Here is a 12256-nt window from a genome sequence, read left to right on the forward strand (position 1 = left end):
AAACTATTAGCAACACAGAAAAATGCTCAGAAAATAGTAACGAAAAGCAAAATACCAAATACAGTACTCTCTTCCTGCCCCAAATATCAAGTTGGTGAGCTCATAGGATAGCACAGTGAGATTATAGGTAAATTTGCTTTTTGTCAAGTTGGACAAGTTGCTTTTCTTCCTTGTGGTTATCTAAAGTTTCTATATTTACTAAAAGAAGAAAACTTATGAAATATCCTAAAGCAATCTTTTACTATATATCTCATGGAAGGTTTGAAGTTATCAGAATTCTTCCAACTATGATGTAGCATCATATATTTATTTATGTATCTGTTTACTGTATCTCTCTTCAATAGAATGTTAACACCATGTGTTAGAAATTTTTGTTTTGTTTACTACTACTGCTTCTCAAGCATCTAGAAGTGTGCCTGGAACATCAGAGGAGTCAATAAATATTTGTTGAAGAGATGAATAAATGATGAATGAATGAATAAATGAATGATAAACCCTCCCACATATAGATGTATTTTTAAATATTTTATAAAGTTATGAATTTCATATAGAAAGTTATTCAAAAAGGTATACCACCCCAAAATGATCTGAGGTTGCTGCTGAGTTTTGATTACAGATAAATGAGCTCAAAGGTGCATCTTCTAATATATATCTAATCATGGACATGACTTACAAAGTGGCATCAACTGTGAATTTTTTTTAAAGAAAATTTTCCCTCATTCCCACTCTAATATTCTTCTTTTCTTCTTGAGCTCAATCCTTTTAAAAACTTGGTAAACTTTTTTCCTCCTGAAATGTTAATGTTAATTATGCTGTGTCTCTTCCTCCTTTTCTCCTTTCTATAACCACTTACAGAAATAGTTACCCAGGGGCCAGGTGAGGAATTGCCACAGCAGGGAAGTCGGATGCACAGAGAACTTGGGGCTGCTCTTACGCTTCAGCTGGAAGGAGCACACATCTTTTCTGCTCATAGCCCATTGGCCAGAACAAGACACAGGGCTCTGTGAAAGGCAAGGGAGCTGGGAAGTGTGGGCGAGCACAGGACTATTTGGTGAATATCAATGTTTCTCCAACAGTCTACCCCTGTGGTTACTAAAACTATCTTAGCTCCCTTCCTAACACTCAACCCATCTACACAGACTCCTTTACTCTCTTCATCTGGCTCCAAGTTCCAGACCTCTTAGTTTTATGCCATTGTTTTATCCCTACTACATATCCAGACGTGCTTCTCTTGTTCTGGAGATGTATAAATAAAAATGTAAACTATTTGCAGTGCCTCCCCCCAACACCCCTAACAGACAACGTTAGAAGAGAGACTGGATAACCACAAAAACCATTCCCAGTCAGAAAGACAAGGGTGATACCTGGCAGTCACCGAGCCCAGCAATTCTGAAATCACACTGGACACGTGGCAAAGACCTCCTAAGCAGGCGTGAAAAGGTTTTTGATTAGGGCCTTACACTGGTCTCTGGAAAAGCTTCCTACTCCTTTGTTCTCCATGACCTCTGGCATCAAAGTTTAAGAGGCTTTTGAGTGTGTGTGTGTTTTTCCATTATACTTCTTGGCCACATCCAAAATAGGAATTACAGAATATGCCCTCAGTTAAAATTCAGTTTCTAATTTAGGTTCAATTTCTGTTTTATTTGGGTTACAGCACACACCAAGTTCCTTGAGTAGCAATATGCACTCAAAAGAACCCCACACAACCACATAATGAAACATTTATAAATTCCAGTATTTCTTTCCTACAAGCCTAAATGCGTAAGGAAACTCTAAAAGGTGGGAAAGCGATATACAAGATAAGTCTCTGAATTGGTCAGCCTTTCTTGGGCTTGATCACTATCAGATGTTTTCTGCTCATGGACATTTCAATATTTCTTGGAGCCATTCAAGAAGCCAGAATCATGGGTTGCTCCAAAACAAGCAGGCTGCTGGTTTCTTCCAGCCGGGACCTGTATGGCATTGATAGAGCTTACATTCTAACTGGTCCAAAGTGACAACATTCAGAGTTACATCATTAAACTGGAATGTTCCTATATTGCAATATTCTAACCTATCCAGAGCACTGTGGCCATATGGTTATCAAAGCAGTGTTTCCTTTGGGGTGACATTTAAAAAGTTTAAGGTCAAATTAAGTTCACATCTAGCCAATTTCACGTGTAAGGTGGTTACAAATGGAATGAGGCATGCTTTGAAACATACATACCTCAACTTCTTTAGAGGATACGGTTTTTCAATCAACTCCCTTCCCATTGGAGATTGGGGGCCAAAGGGTTATTTCAATTCTCTAAGGCTCACGGGCTATTTTACTGCAAGTTCAAAGTTTCCATGGAAGTATAATTCCCTGAAGACTTTAGACGTACATTGTCTGTCTGATTTCATCAGTGCTATGTTCCAGTACACACATCATGGTTCTTTGGAGACATATATCTCAGATCTGCTATATTTATTTGATTTTTCACCTCCAAACCTCTCTTAATGTATTTGAGCCCTTTTGGAGTAGTAAGTGATAAAGCCAAATCCTGTATCTGATCTTTTCCTTGAGAAGTCCTAAACCATTGAGGTTTTAAGTAAGCATGAAGGTGACATCCTGAATCAGGTTCTTGCTAAAAATATTTGGTTTTCATTGACTTTTCCCAAATGCTTTATTAATCTTATCTTTTTCTTGAGGAGCAAAAATTAATTGGCTTTTCCAGCATGGCAAGTTCTTGGATTTCTGGGCATCACTCCTTTTTTTTTTTTTTTTTAATTTCTACTTATAAAATCAGTCACTTCTTATTTTACTATGTTGCTAAGTGCAGCAAATAATAACAAGGACATATTACTAACACTTTGTTTTTCACACACTTTCTCCTAGGATGGGAATTTGTTAAGAATTCAGTCTTACCCCTAACTTACTACAGGTGACAGTTGTACCAAATGGTTTACCACTGCATAACATGGATTGTTATCTTTCCTACCTTCAATATCAGCCTCCTAATCATGTGTTGCCAACTCTTAAGTCAACACTACACAATTCATTCTTTAATACAGAACTCCACTTCCAGGAGGTGATGGTGATAATAAATAAACCCAAAGATCTCAGAGGTTTAATACAACAAAGTTTGATTTCTCATACTGGAGGTTCAGTGCTAGTTGGCAGAGAGATAGGGCTTAGGGGATCTAGAAGGGCTCTGCTATACAAAGTTAGGCTTTGGAAAGATGCATCATTTGCCAATCTGTCATGATAGGGAGAACAGATACATGAGAACTCACACTTAATCCTATTGTTGGAACCTGGAAGTGACATATATCATTTCTACTCATAACTCATTGACCAGAATAAATCTTTGGTCTTAATTGACTGCACAGAGCTGGGAACAGTAGGGGCAGTATTTGATGTGCAGTAAAATTTAATAGGAAAATGCAAACAATCTCACTTCCATACTTGAGAGACTAAACACAAAGAACTAACGATGCATTATTCTGTTCTGATACTCATCCCAGCAAATCACTGTGCAGGACCAAACAGCAGGCAGTGCACAAGGTTAGGAGCTCTTGACAGAAAGGAAGAGTAAAGTAATTCAACCTGTAATGAATGTCTACTATGTTTTACAAAGGAAGCAGAGCCACTGCTATCAGGATTATTATTTCTATGACTTGAAAACAAAAAAGCTCAGTAATCAACATCCACATGATTAAAGAAAGAGCACGAGATCTGGAAATAGAAGTTTGGTTTAGGTCTCTGCCTCTTACTGGCTGTGGGATCTCAGGCGAATTACTATAGTAAACACGTGTTTTCTGACTGGCCAATACTCCTTTGTAGGAGCTCCTTTTACTGTTACCTAATAGTTCTGTCCAGACCAGGTCGTGGGCAGGCACTTGACCCTGGTCAATCACTGCTGCAGAGCGTCACTGTGGATAAAGGAGGAAGGGGTGGAGCCAGTGAGAGTTTGGACACCTATGGAGATTGAGTCTTACAGGTCCCATTTCTTGTCCCAGGGTCTTGGTTCCTACATCTCTTCCTTCAATCATCTGAGCCACAAGAACCAGTCCATCAAATTCATTTGAAGTAGGTTTACATCATTACTATTAAATGATTCTATTTAATTCTACTGACTTCTCTAAAATCGTTTGAGGAGATCTTACTCGTCAGACCATAATTTCCCTATGAGACCTAGTCCCATGAGGAAAGTCTACCTCCCAGAAAATAGGAGCCCTTGGTGAATACCCAATCTTGGGGGAAGGAAATGAGAAGTAGTGAGTTTAACTGGCATTATCCATAGTAGGATTTGCCTATGAGACTTCTTACCATGTGGCCAGATGACTTTGGAGAATCCTAATCTTTTCTACAGGAATCTCCCCCTTTGTTAGGGCAAAAAGAGACAGTTAAGTACTAAAAACCAAATACTTTCATTCCCAACAAACCTCTCTAAGATGTAAGTACATTTTGGAGATGGTTATTCATTACATCATAATAACCATTCTAGCATCTTTCAGATTGCAAAGAACAGATCTACATGTCATTTACTTTATCAGATGGGAGCTTAAGTATACACAGTTTATAATAACAGTAATAAAAGTAATAGCTAAAATTTACAAAGCTTTTTGTATAGGTACACAATATAGTAAGAACTTTACAAGCAATATGTCATTGACTCCTTACAGCAATCCCATGAGGGAAGCACATTTATTGCCCCCATTTTACCAGGGAAACTGAATTATAAAGAGGTTAAGTGCCTGAATTGTTTGGGTGACTGGGAGCATAAGCCATATCTGTTCCCAAGGTCAGTGCTCTTAACCACCATTTTACTGTACTGTATGAATCCCAAAAGAGTTGGATGATCAGGCCTCTGGGGGAACTAAAAGATATATTTCAGTGTTGTTCCTGTGCTCCTATAATCAGTGTCTCTATTGATTTCTCCCTGTACTTCTGCTGTTTCTACAGATGCTTCTTTCTTCTTCTTTCTACTTCATGACTTCTGCTACTTGTGCCTTATGTCTACGACCCCCTCTCTCTGTGTCTTACCCCACATGACTTACTGAGGTTCTGAGTATTGCATTCAAACTGTCTTAGAACCACAATATGATTGGCTCACTTAGTCATTATCAGGTGAGGAGTGTCCTCTCAGGTAAAATGGCTGTCCCATTGCCAGTTGCCTTTTGCTCAAGACAAGCTCTGTTCTAACTGGTTATGTCCAGGGCTGATGATAGGATGACATAATTTTAACATAACAAAGAAAGTATGGCAGAAACATGGAAAGGAATGGACTGGTGAGTGGAAAGGCATTCTCCATATTAGCCTGCTAGGGCTGATAACACAGTATCACAAAATGGATGGCTTCAACAACAGAAATTTATTTTCCCACAATTCTGAAGGCTAGAAGCCCAAGATTAAGATGCTGGCAGGGTTGGTTTCTCATGAGATCTTTCTCCTTAGCTCACAGACATTGCCTTATCACTGAGTCCTCACATGGCTTTCTCTTTGTCCTTGCACACTCCTGGTGTCTTTGACTCTTCTTATAAGGACACCAGTCATATTGGATTAGGGACCCATCTAAGTTGGCTTTAATTATCTCCTTAAGGGTTATATCTTCAAAGACAGTCACACTGGGGAGCAGAGCTTCAACAAATGTATTTGGGGGGCAGGGACACAATTCAGTTTGTAATACCCCCAAACTCCTTTTCTTGCCCTCTGGGTCTGTAATTATCCTTCTCATTGTCACACAGTTCAAAAATTAATGCTGACTTTCAGCATACAGGAAAATCCACATTTCATTGGTACTTTCTGGAAATTTTTGTAATGATGCTGTTGATTCTGCTCAAGAGAAGGAAACTGCAGAATCAATACACAAGTACAAGTCTCTGGGTAGTTTTGGGGAGTCTCTATCATTGTCTCTGAGACTGCAAAACACATGCATTTCTCAAGTGAGGGTTAATGCCATTTAAAGGAGAAAACTATAAAATCTGCATATGCATATTAATAAGTAAATAACTGCTTATAAAGGCTAATGTATTTTAAAGTATATGATAAAATGTACTCTAGAACTTTCATTTATTTTTTGAGCTGTTATTTACAAATGGGGCTTTTATTACAACTAATTAAGCAAAGTCCCAGGGAAATTCATATCTAGTTTCTTTTAAAAAATAATGTTACTGAGGCGCCTGGGTGGCTCAGTTGATTGAGCTTCCAACTCTTGATTTCAGCTCAGATCATGATCCCAGGGTCATGGGATTCTCTCCCTCTGTCCCTCACCCCTGCTCATGCATGTGTGCTCTTTCTGTCTCCCCAAAATAAAATAAAAATAAATAAATAATTTTACTTTAAAATATGTGCTATTTAGGGAGGAGCCAAGATGGCGAAACAGCATGCAAGACTTTTGTGTGTCTCGCGTCCATGAAATTCAGCCAGACCAACACTAAACCATCCTCCACACTTAGAAAACTGATTGGAGGATTAACACAACAATCTGCACAACCTGAACCAAAGAATTCAGCAGGTACGCGGCGCGGAGAGGTGAACTTGGGGAGAGCGAAGCCGGCGGCAGGCAGGGAGCCGCTTTTGCAGGCGGAGAGAGGACAGAGACTGGGGGGGGGGGGGGGGGGGTGGAGAATACAGGAAAAGCACGCCTCCCCAAAAGCAGCTGGAGAGAAAGTGGAAAAGTGGAAACAGCCGCAGGAACTGAACTAAAAAGGGAGAAAGGAGAAAGGAGACGGTTTAAATTCCATTAAGACTGTAAACAAAGGGAGCGCAGCCTGCAATTCCGCAGTTCCATACCTGGCGGTGCTCTGGTGGGAAGGGCGAATCCCAGTGGGGTCCGGGAGGTGCTCAGGCCACATGGGGAGAAGTGGTTCCACTGCTGGAAGGACATTTGGTGGAGACGGTTGAAGCCACCTGGTCCCGGCAGACCCCGGAAAACGGCCACAGTCGCTGGTGCTGGAACAAGGTCGTCGAGGGTGAAGCCCGCTGCCAGGCGTGTGTTGTGATTTTCCATAATCCCTGAGACGCTGCTGCTACACCATCTCGCGACCTTTTTCTTGGGCGGGCTGGCACCTGGCCGCAGTCTCCAGGCTCCGGCAGCAGCAGAGTCCCACAAGTGGTCCTGGGTTCAGCTGACATTCGGCCATTGCTCATTCGGCCAGTGCTCGGAGAGACCCTTCCGCAGAGGGGCGGAACGGGTCAAGGCCGCAGTCCGTCAGAAGTAAGGGGCAGGGAAAACAGCCGCATCTGAGACAAAACTTGGGAGAGAGGTACTGCCTGGGGCCTGGTCATGGAGAGTGAAGCGGGGAGTGGACAGAAGCTGAAGACAGAGGACGGGTGCGCGATTGCTGATCGGGAAGAACAGACAGGGTGGCTGGAGGACGCCATTTTCACGCTCCCGCGCACGCGCATACTTACCAGCGCTGCAACCATCCACCCCAGGAGGCTAGCAGCGCCTTCTAGTGGACAGCAGAGCCGTTACACAGAGCCCCGCCCAACTGGACCCACCTCGCTTTTCAAGAACAAAACTCTCACCGCCTGCTTAGTTTATAGACTGTAATGCGCTTCATGATCTGACTTCTGGGGGAAAATGAAATAATTTTAGTTCTATATCAATCTGTTAGCAGGTCCATCTGTTTAATTTTCTTTCTTTCTTTCTTTTTTCTCTTTTACACTACTTTTTCTTGAATACAGAAAGAGAAAAAATTCATTTTTATTTTCAATTTTTATTAAAAATATTTCTCTTTAATTTTTTTACTATATTTTTTACGTTTGTGTAAATTTTTTCAAATTCTATCTTACTTCCATCATTTTATTTTAATCTACTTCAGTGTATTCACCTTTTCAAATTTTCAAATGATTTCCTTTTTTCCTCTTTCTTTTCTCTCTTCATTTCTTTCCTTTTTCTTGAATGCAGAAAAAAAACCTTCATTTTTACTTTAAATCTCTATTAAAATATTTTTCTTTATTTTTTTTACTATATTTTTTGCTTTTATGTAAATTTCTTCAAATTCTATTTTACTTCCATCATTTTATTTTAGTCTACTACAGTGTATTCACTTTTTCAAATTTTCAAACAATTTCTTTTCTTTCCTCTTTCTTCTTTTTCATTTCTTTTTCTTGAATACAGAAAGAGAAAAAATTCATTTTTATTTTTAATTTTTATTACAAATATTTTTCTTTAATTTCTTTCTACTATATTTTTTACTTTTGTGTAATTTTTTTCAAATTCTATTTTACTCCCATCATCTCATTTTAGTCTACCTCAGTGTATTCATTTTTTCAAATTCTCAAACAATTTCCTTCCCCCCCTTTTTTCTCTAATCTGTCACACCATTTTCAACACCTAGACCAAAACACACCTGGGATCTAGCATCTTTTATTAGATTTTGTGTGTGTATGTTTAATTTTTTAATTTTAATTTTTTTAATTTCAATTTTTCTGCCTCATTAATTCCTTTTCTCCCTTCAAAATGACGAAGTGAAGGAATTCACCTCAAAATAAGGAGCATGAAGAAACGACAGCCAGGGATTTAACCAACACAGATACAAGCAAGATGTCTGAACCAGAATTTAGAATCACGATAATAAGAATACTAGCTGGAGTTGAAATAGATTAGAATCCCTTTCTGCAGAGATAAAAGAAGTAAAAAAGTAGTCAGAATTAAATTGAAAATGTTGTAACTGAGCTGGAATCGCGGATGGATGCCACGGCAGCAAGGATGGATGAGGCAAAACAGAGAATCAGCAATACAGAGGGCAAACTTATAGAGAATAATGAAGCAGAAAAAAAGAGGGAGATTAAGGCAAAAGAGCACGATTTAAGAATTAGAGAAATCAGTGACTCATTAAAAAGGAACAACATCAGAATCATAGGGGTCCCAGAAGAGGAAGATAGAGAAATAAGGGTAGAAGGGTTATGTCAGCAAATCACAGCGGAAAACTTTCCTAACCTGGGAAAAGACACAGACATCAAAATCTAGGAAGCACAGAGGACCCCCATGAGATTCAACAAAAACCGACCATCAACAAGGCATATCATAGTCAAATTCACAAAACATTCAGGCAAGGAGAGAATCATGAAAACAGCAAGGGAAAAAAAGTCCCTAACCTACAAGGGAAGACAGATCAGGTTTGCAGCAGACTTATGCACAGAAACTTGGCAGGCCAGAAAGGAGTGGCAGGATATATTCAATATGCTGAATCAGAAAAATATGCAGCCAAGAATTCTTTATCCAGCAAAGCTGTCATTCAAAATAGAAGCGAGATAAAAAAGTTTCCCAGAGAAACAAAACTAAAGGAGTTTGTGACCACTAAACCAGCCCTGCAAGAAATTTTAAGGTGGACTCTCTGAGGGGAGAAAAGATGAAAAAATATATATAAATACCAAAATCAACAAAGATTAGAAAGGACCAGAGAACACCACCAGAAACTCCAACTCTACAAGCATCATAATGGCAATAAATTCGTATCTTTGAGTACTCACTCTATACGTCAATGGACTCAATGCTCCAATCAAAAGACATAGGGTAACAGAATGGATAAGAAAACAAGATCCATCTATATGCTGTTTACAAGAGACCCACTTTAGACCTAAAGACACCTTCAGATTGAAAGTAAGGGATAGAGAACCATCTATCATGCTAATGGTCAACAAAAGAAAGCCAGAGTAGCCATACTTATATCAGACAATCTAGACTTTATTTATTTTTTTTTTAATTTTTTTTTCAACGTTTATTTATTTTTGGGACAGAGAGAGACAGAGCATGAACGGGGGAGGGTCAGAGAGAGAGGGAGACACAGAATTGGAAACAGGCTCCAGGCTCCGAGCCATCAGCCCAGAGCCCGACACGGGGCTCGAACTCACGGACCGCGAGATCGTGACCTGGCTGAAGTCGGACGCTTAACCGACTGCGCCACCCAGGCGCCCCAGACAATCTAGACTTTAAAATAAAGACTGTATCAAGAGATGCAGAAGGGCATTATATCATAATCAAGGGGTCTATCCACCAAGAAGACCTAACAATTGTAAACATTTATGTGCCAAATGTGGAAGAACCCAAATATATAAATCAATCACAAACATAAAGAAACTCATTGACAGTAATACCATAATAGTAGGAGACTTCAACTCCCCACTCACAGCAATGGACAGATCATCTAATCAAAAAATCAGCAAGGAAACAATGGCTTTGAATGACATACTGGACCAGATGGACTTAACAGACATATTCAGAACATTTCATCCTAAAGCAGCAGGATATACATTCTTCTCCAGTGCACATGGAACGTTCTCCAGAATAGACCATATACTGGGACACAAATCAGTCCTAAGTAAGAACAAAAAGATCGAGATCATAACGTGCATATTTTCAGACCACAACACTATGAAACTCGAAATCAACCACAAGAAAAAATTTGGAAAGAAAACAAATACTTGGAGACTGAAGAACATCCTACTAAAGAATGAATGGGCTAACCAAGCAGTTAAAGAGGAAATTAAAAACTATATGGAAGTCAATGAAAATGATAACACCACAACCCAAAACCTCTGGGACACAGCAAAGGCAGTCATAAGAGGAAAGTATATAGCAATCCAGGCCTTCCTAAAGAAGGAAGAAAGATCTCAGATACACAACCTAACCTTACGCCTTAAGGAGCTGGGAAAAGAGCAGCAAATAAAACCCAAAACCAGCAGAAGACAGGAAATAATAAAGATTAGAGTAGAAATTAATGCTATCGAAACAAAAAAAAAAAAAACCCAAAAAAACAAAATAGTAGAACAGATCAATGAAACCAGAAGCTGGTTCTTTGCAAGAATTAACAAAATTGATAAACCACTAGCCAGTTTGATCAAAAAGAAAAAGGAAACGACCCAAATAAATAAAATCAAGAATGAAAGAGGAGAGATCACAAACAACACAGCAGAAATAAAAACAATAATAAGAGAATATTATGAGCAATTATATGCCAATAAAATGGGTAATCTGGAAGAAATGGACAAATTCCTAGTAACATATACAGTACCAAAACTGAAACAGGAAGAAATAGAAAATTTGAACAGACCCATAACCAGTAAGGAAATCGAATTAGTAATCAAAAATCTGCCAAAAAACAAGAGTCCAGGGCCAGATGGCTTTCCAGGGGAATTCTACCAAACATTTAAGGAAGACTTAACACCTATTCTTTTGAAGGTGTTCCAAAAAATAGAAATGGAAGGAAAACTTCCAAACTCTATGAAGCCAGCATTACCTTGATTCCAAAACCAGACAGAGACCCCAGTAAAAAGGAAAACTATAGACCAATTTCCCTGATGAACATGGACGCAAAAATCCTCAACAAGATATTAGCCAACTGGATCCAACAATACATTAAAAAAATTATTCACCATGACCTAGTGGGATTTATACCTGGGATGCAGGGCTGGTTCAATATCCGGAAATCAATTAACATGATTCATCACATCAATAAAAGAAAGGACAAGAACCATATGATCCTCTCAATAGATTCAGAGAAAGCATTTGACAAAATACAGCATCCTTTCTTGATAAAAACCCTCAAGAAAGTAGGGATAGAAGGAGCATACCTCGAGATCATAAAAGCCACATATGAACAACCCAATGCTAATATCATCCTCAATGGGTAAAATCTGAGAGCTTTTCCCCTAAGGTCAGGAACAAGACAGAGATGTCCACTCCCACCACTGTTATTCAACATAGTATTGGAAGTCTTAGCCTCTGCAATCCAACAACACAAAGGGAAACAAAAGCAAAAATGAACTACTGGGACTTCATCAAAATAAAAAGCTTCTGCACAACAAAGAAAACAATCAGCAAAACTAAAAGGCAACCAACAGAATGGGAGAAGATATTTGCAAATGACATATCAGATAAAGGTTTAGTATCCAAAATCTATAAAGAACTTATCAAACTCAACACCCAAAAAACAAATAATCCAGTGAAGAAATGGGCAAAAAACATGAATAGACACTTCTCCAAAGAAGACATCCAGATGGCCAACCGACACATAAAAAAATGCTCAATATCACTCATCATCAGGAAAATACAAATCAAAATCACAGCGAGATACCACCTTACACCTGTCAGAATGGCTAACATTAACAACTCAGGCCACAACAGATGTTGGCGAGCATGTGGAGAAAGAGGATCTCTTTTGCATTGTTGGTGGGAATGCAAGCTGGTGCAGCCACTCTGGAAAACAGTATGGAGGTTCCTCAAAAAACTAAAAATAGAACTACCCTACGACCCAGCAATTACACTACCAGGCATTTATCCAA

Source organism: Leopardus geoffroyi, chromosome C3 (genome assembly GCF_018350155.1).
Source record: "Leopardus geoffroyi isolate Oge1 chromosome C3, O.geoffroyi_Oge1_pat1.0, whole genome shotgun sequence".
Classification (NCBI taxonomy): Eukaryota; Metazoa; Chordata; class Mammalia; order Carnivora; family Felidae; genus Leopardus; species Leopardus geoffroyi.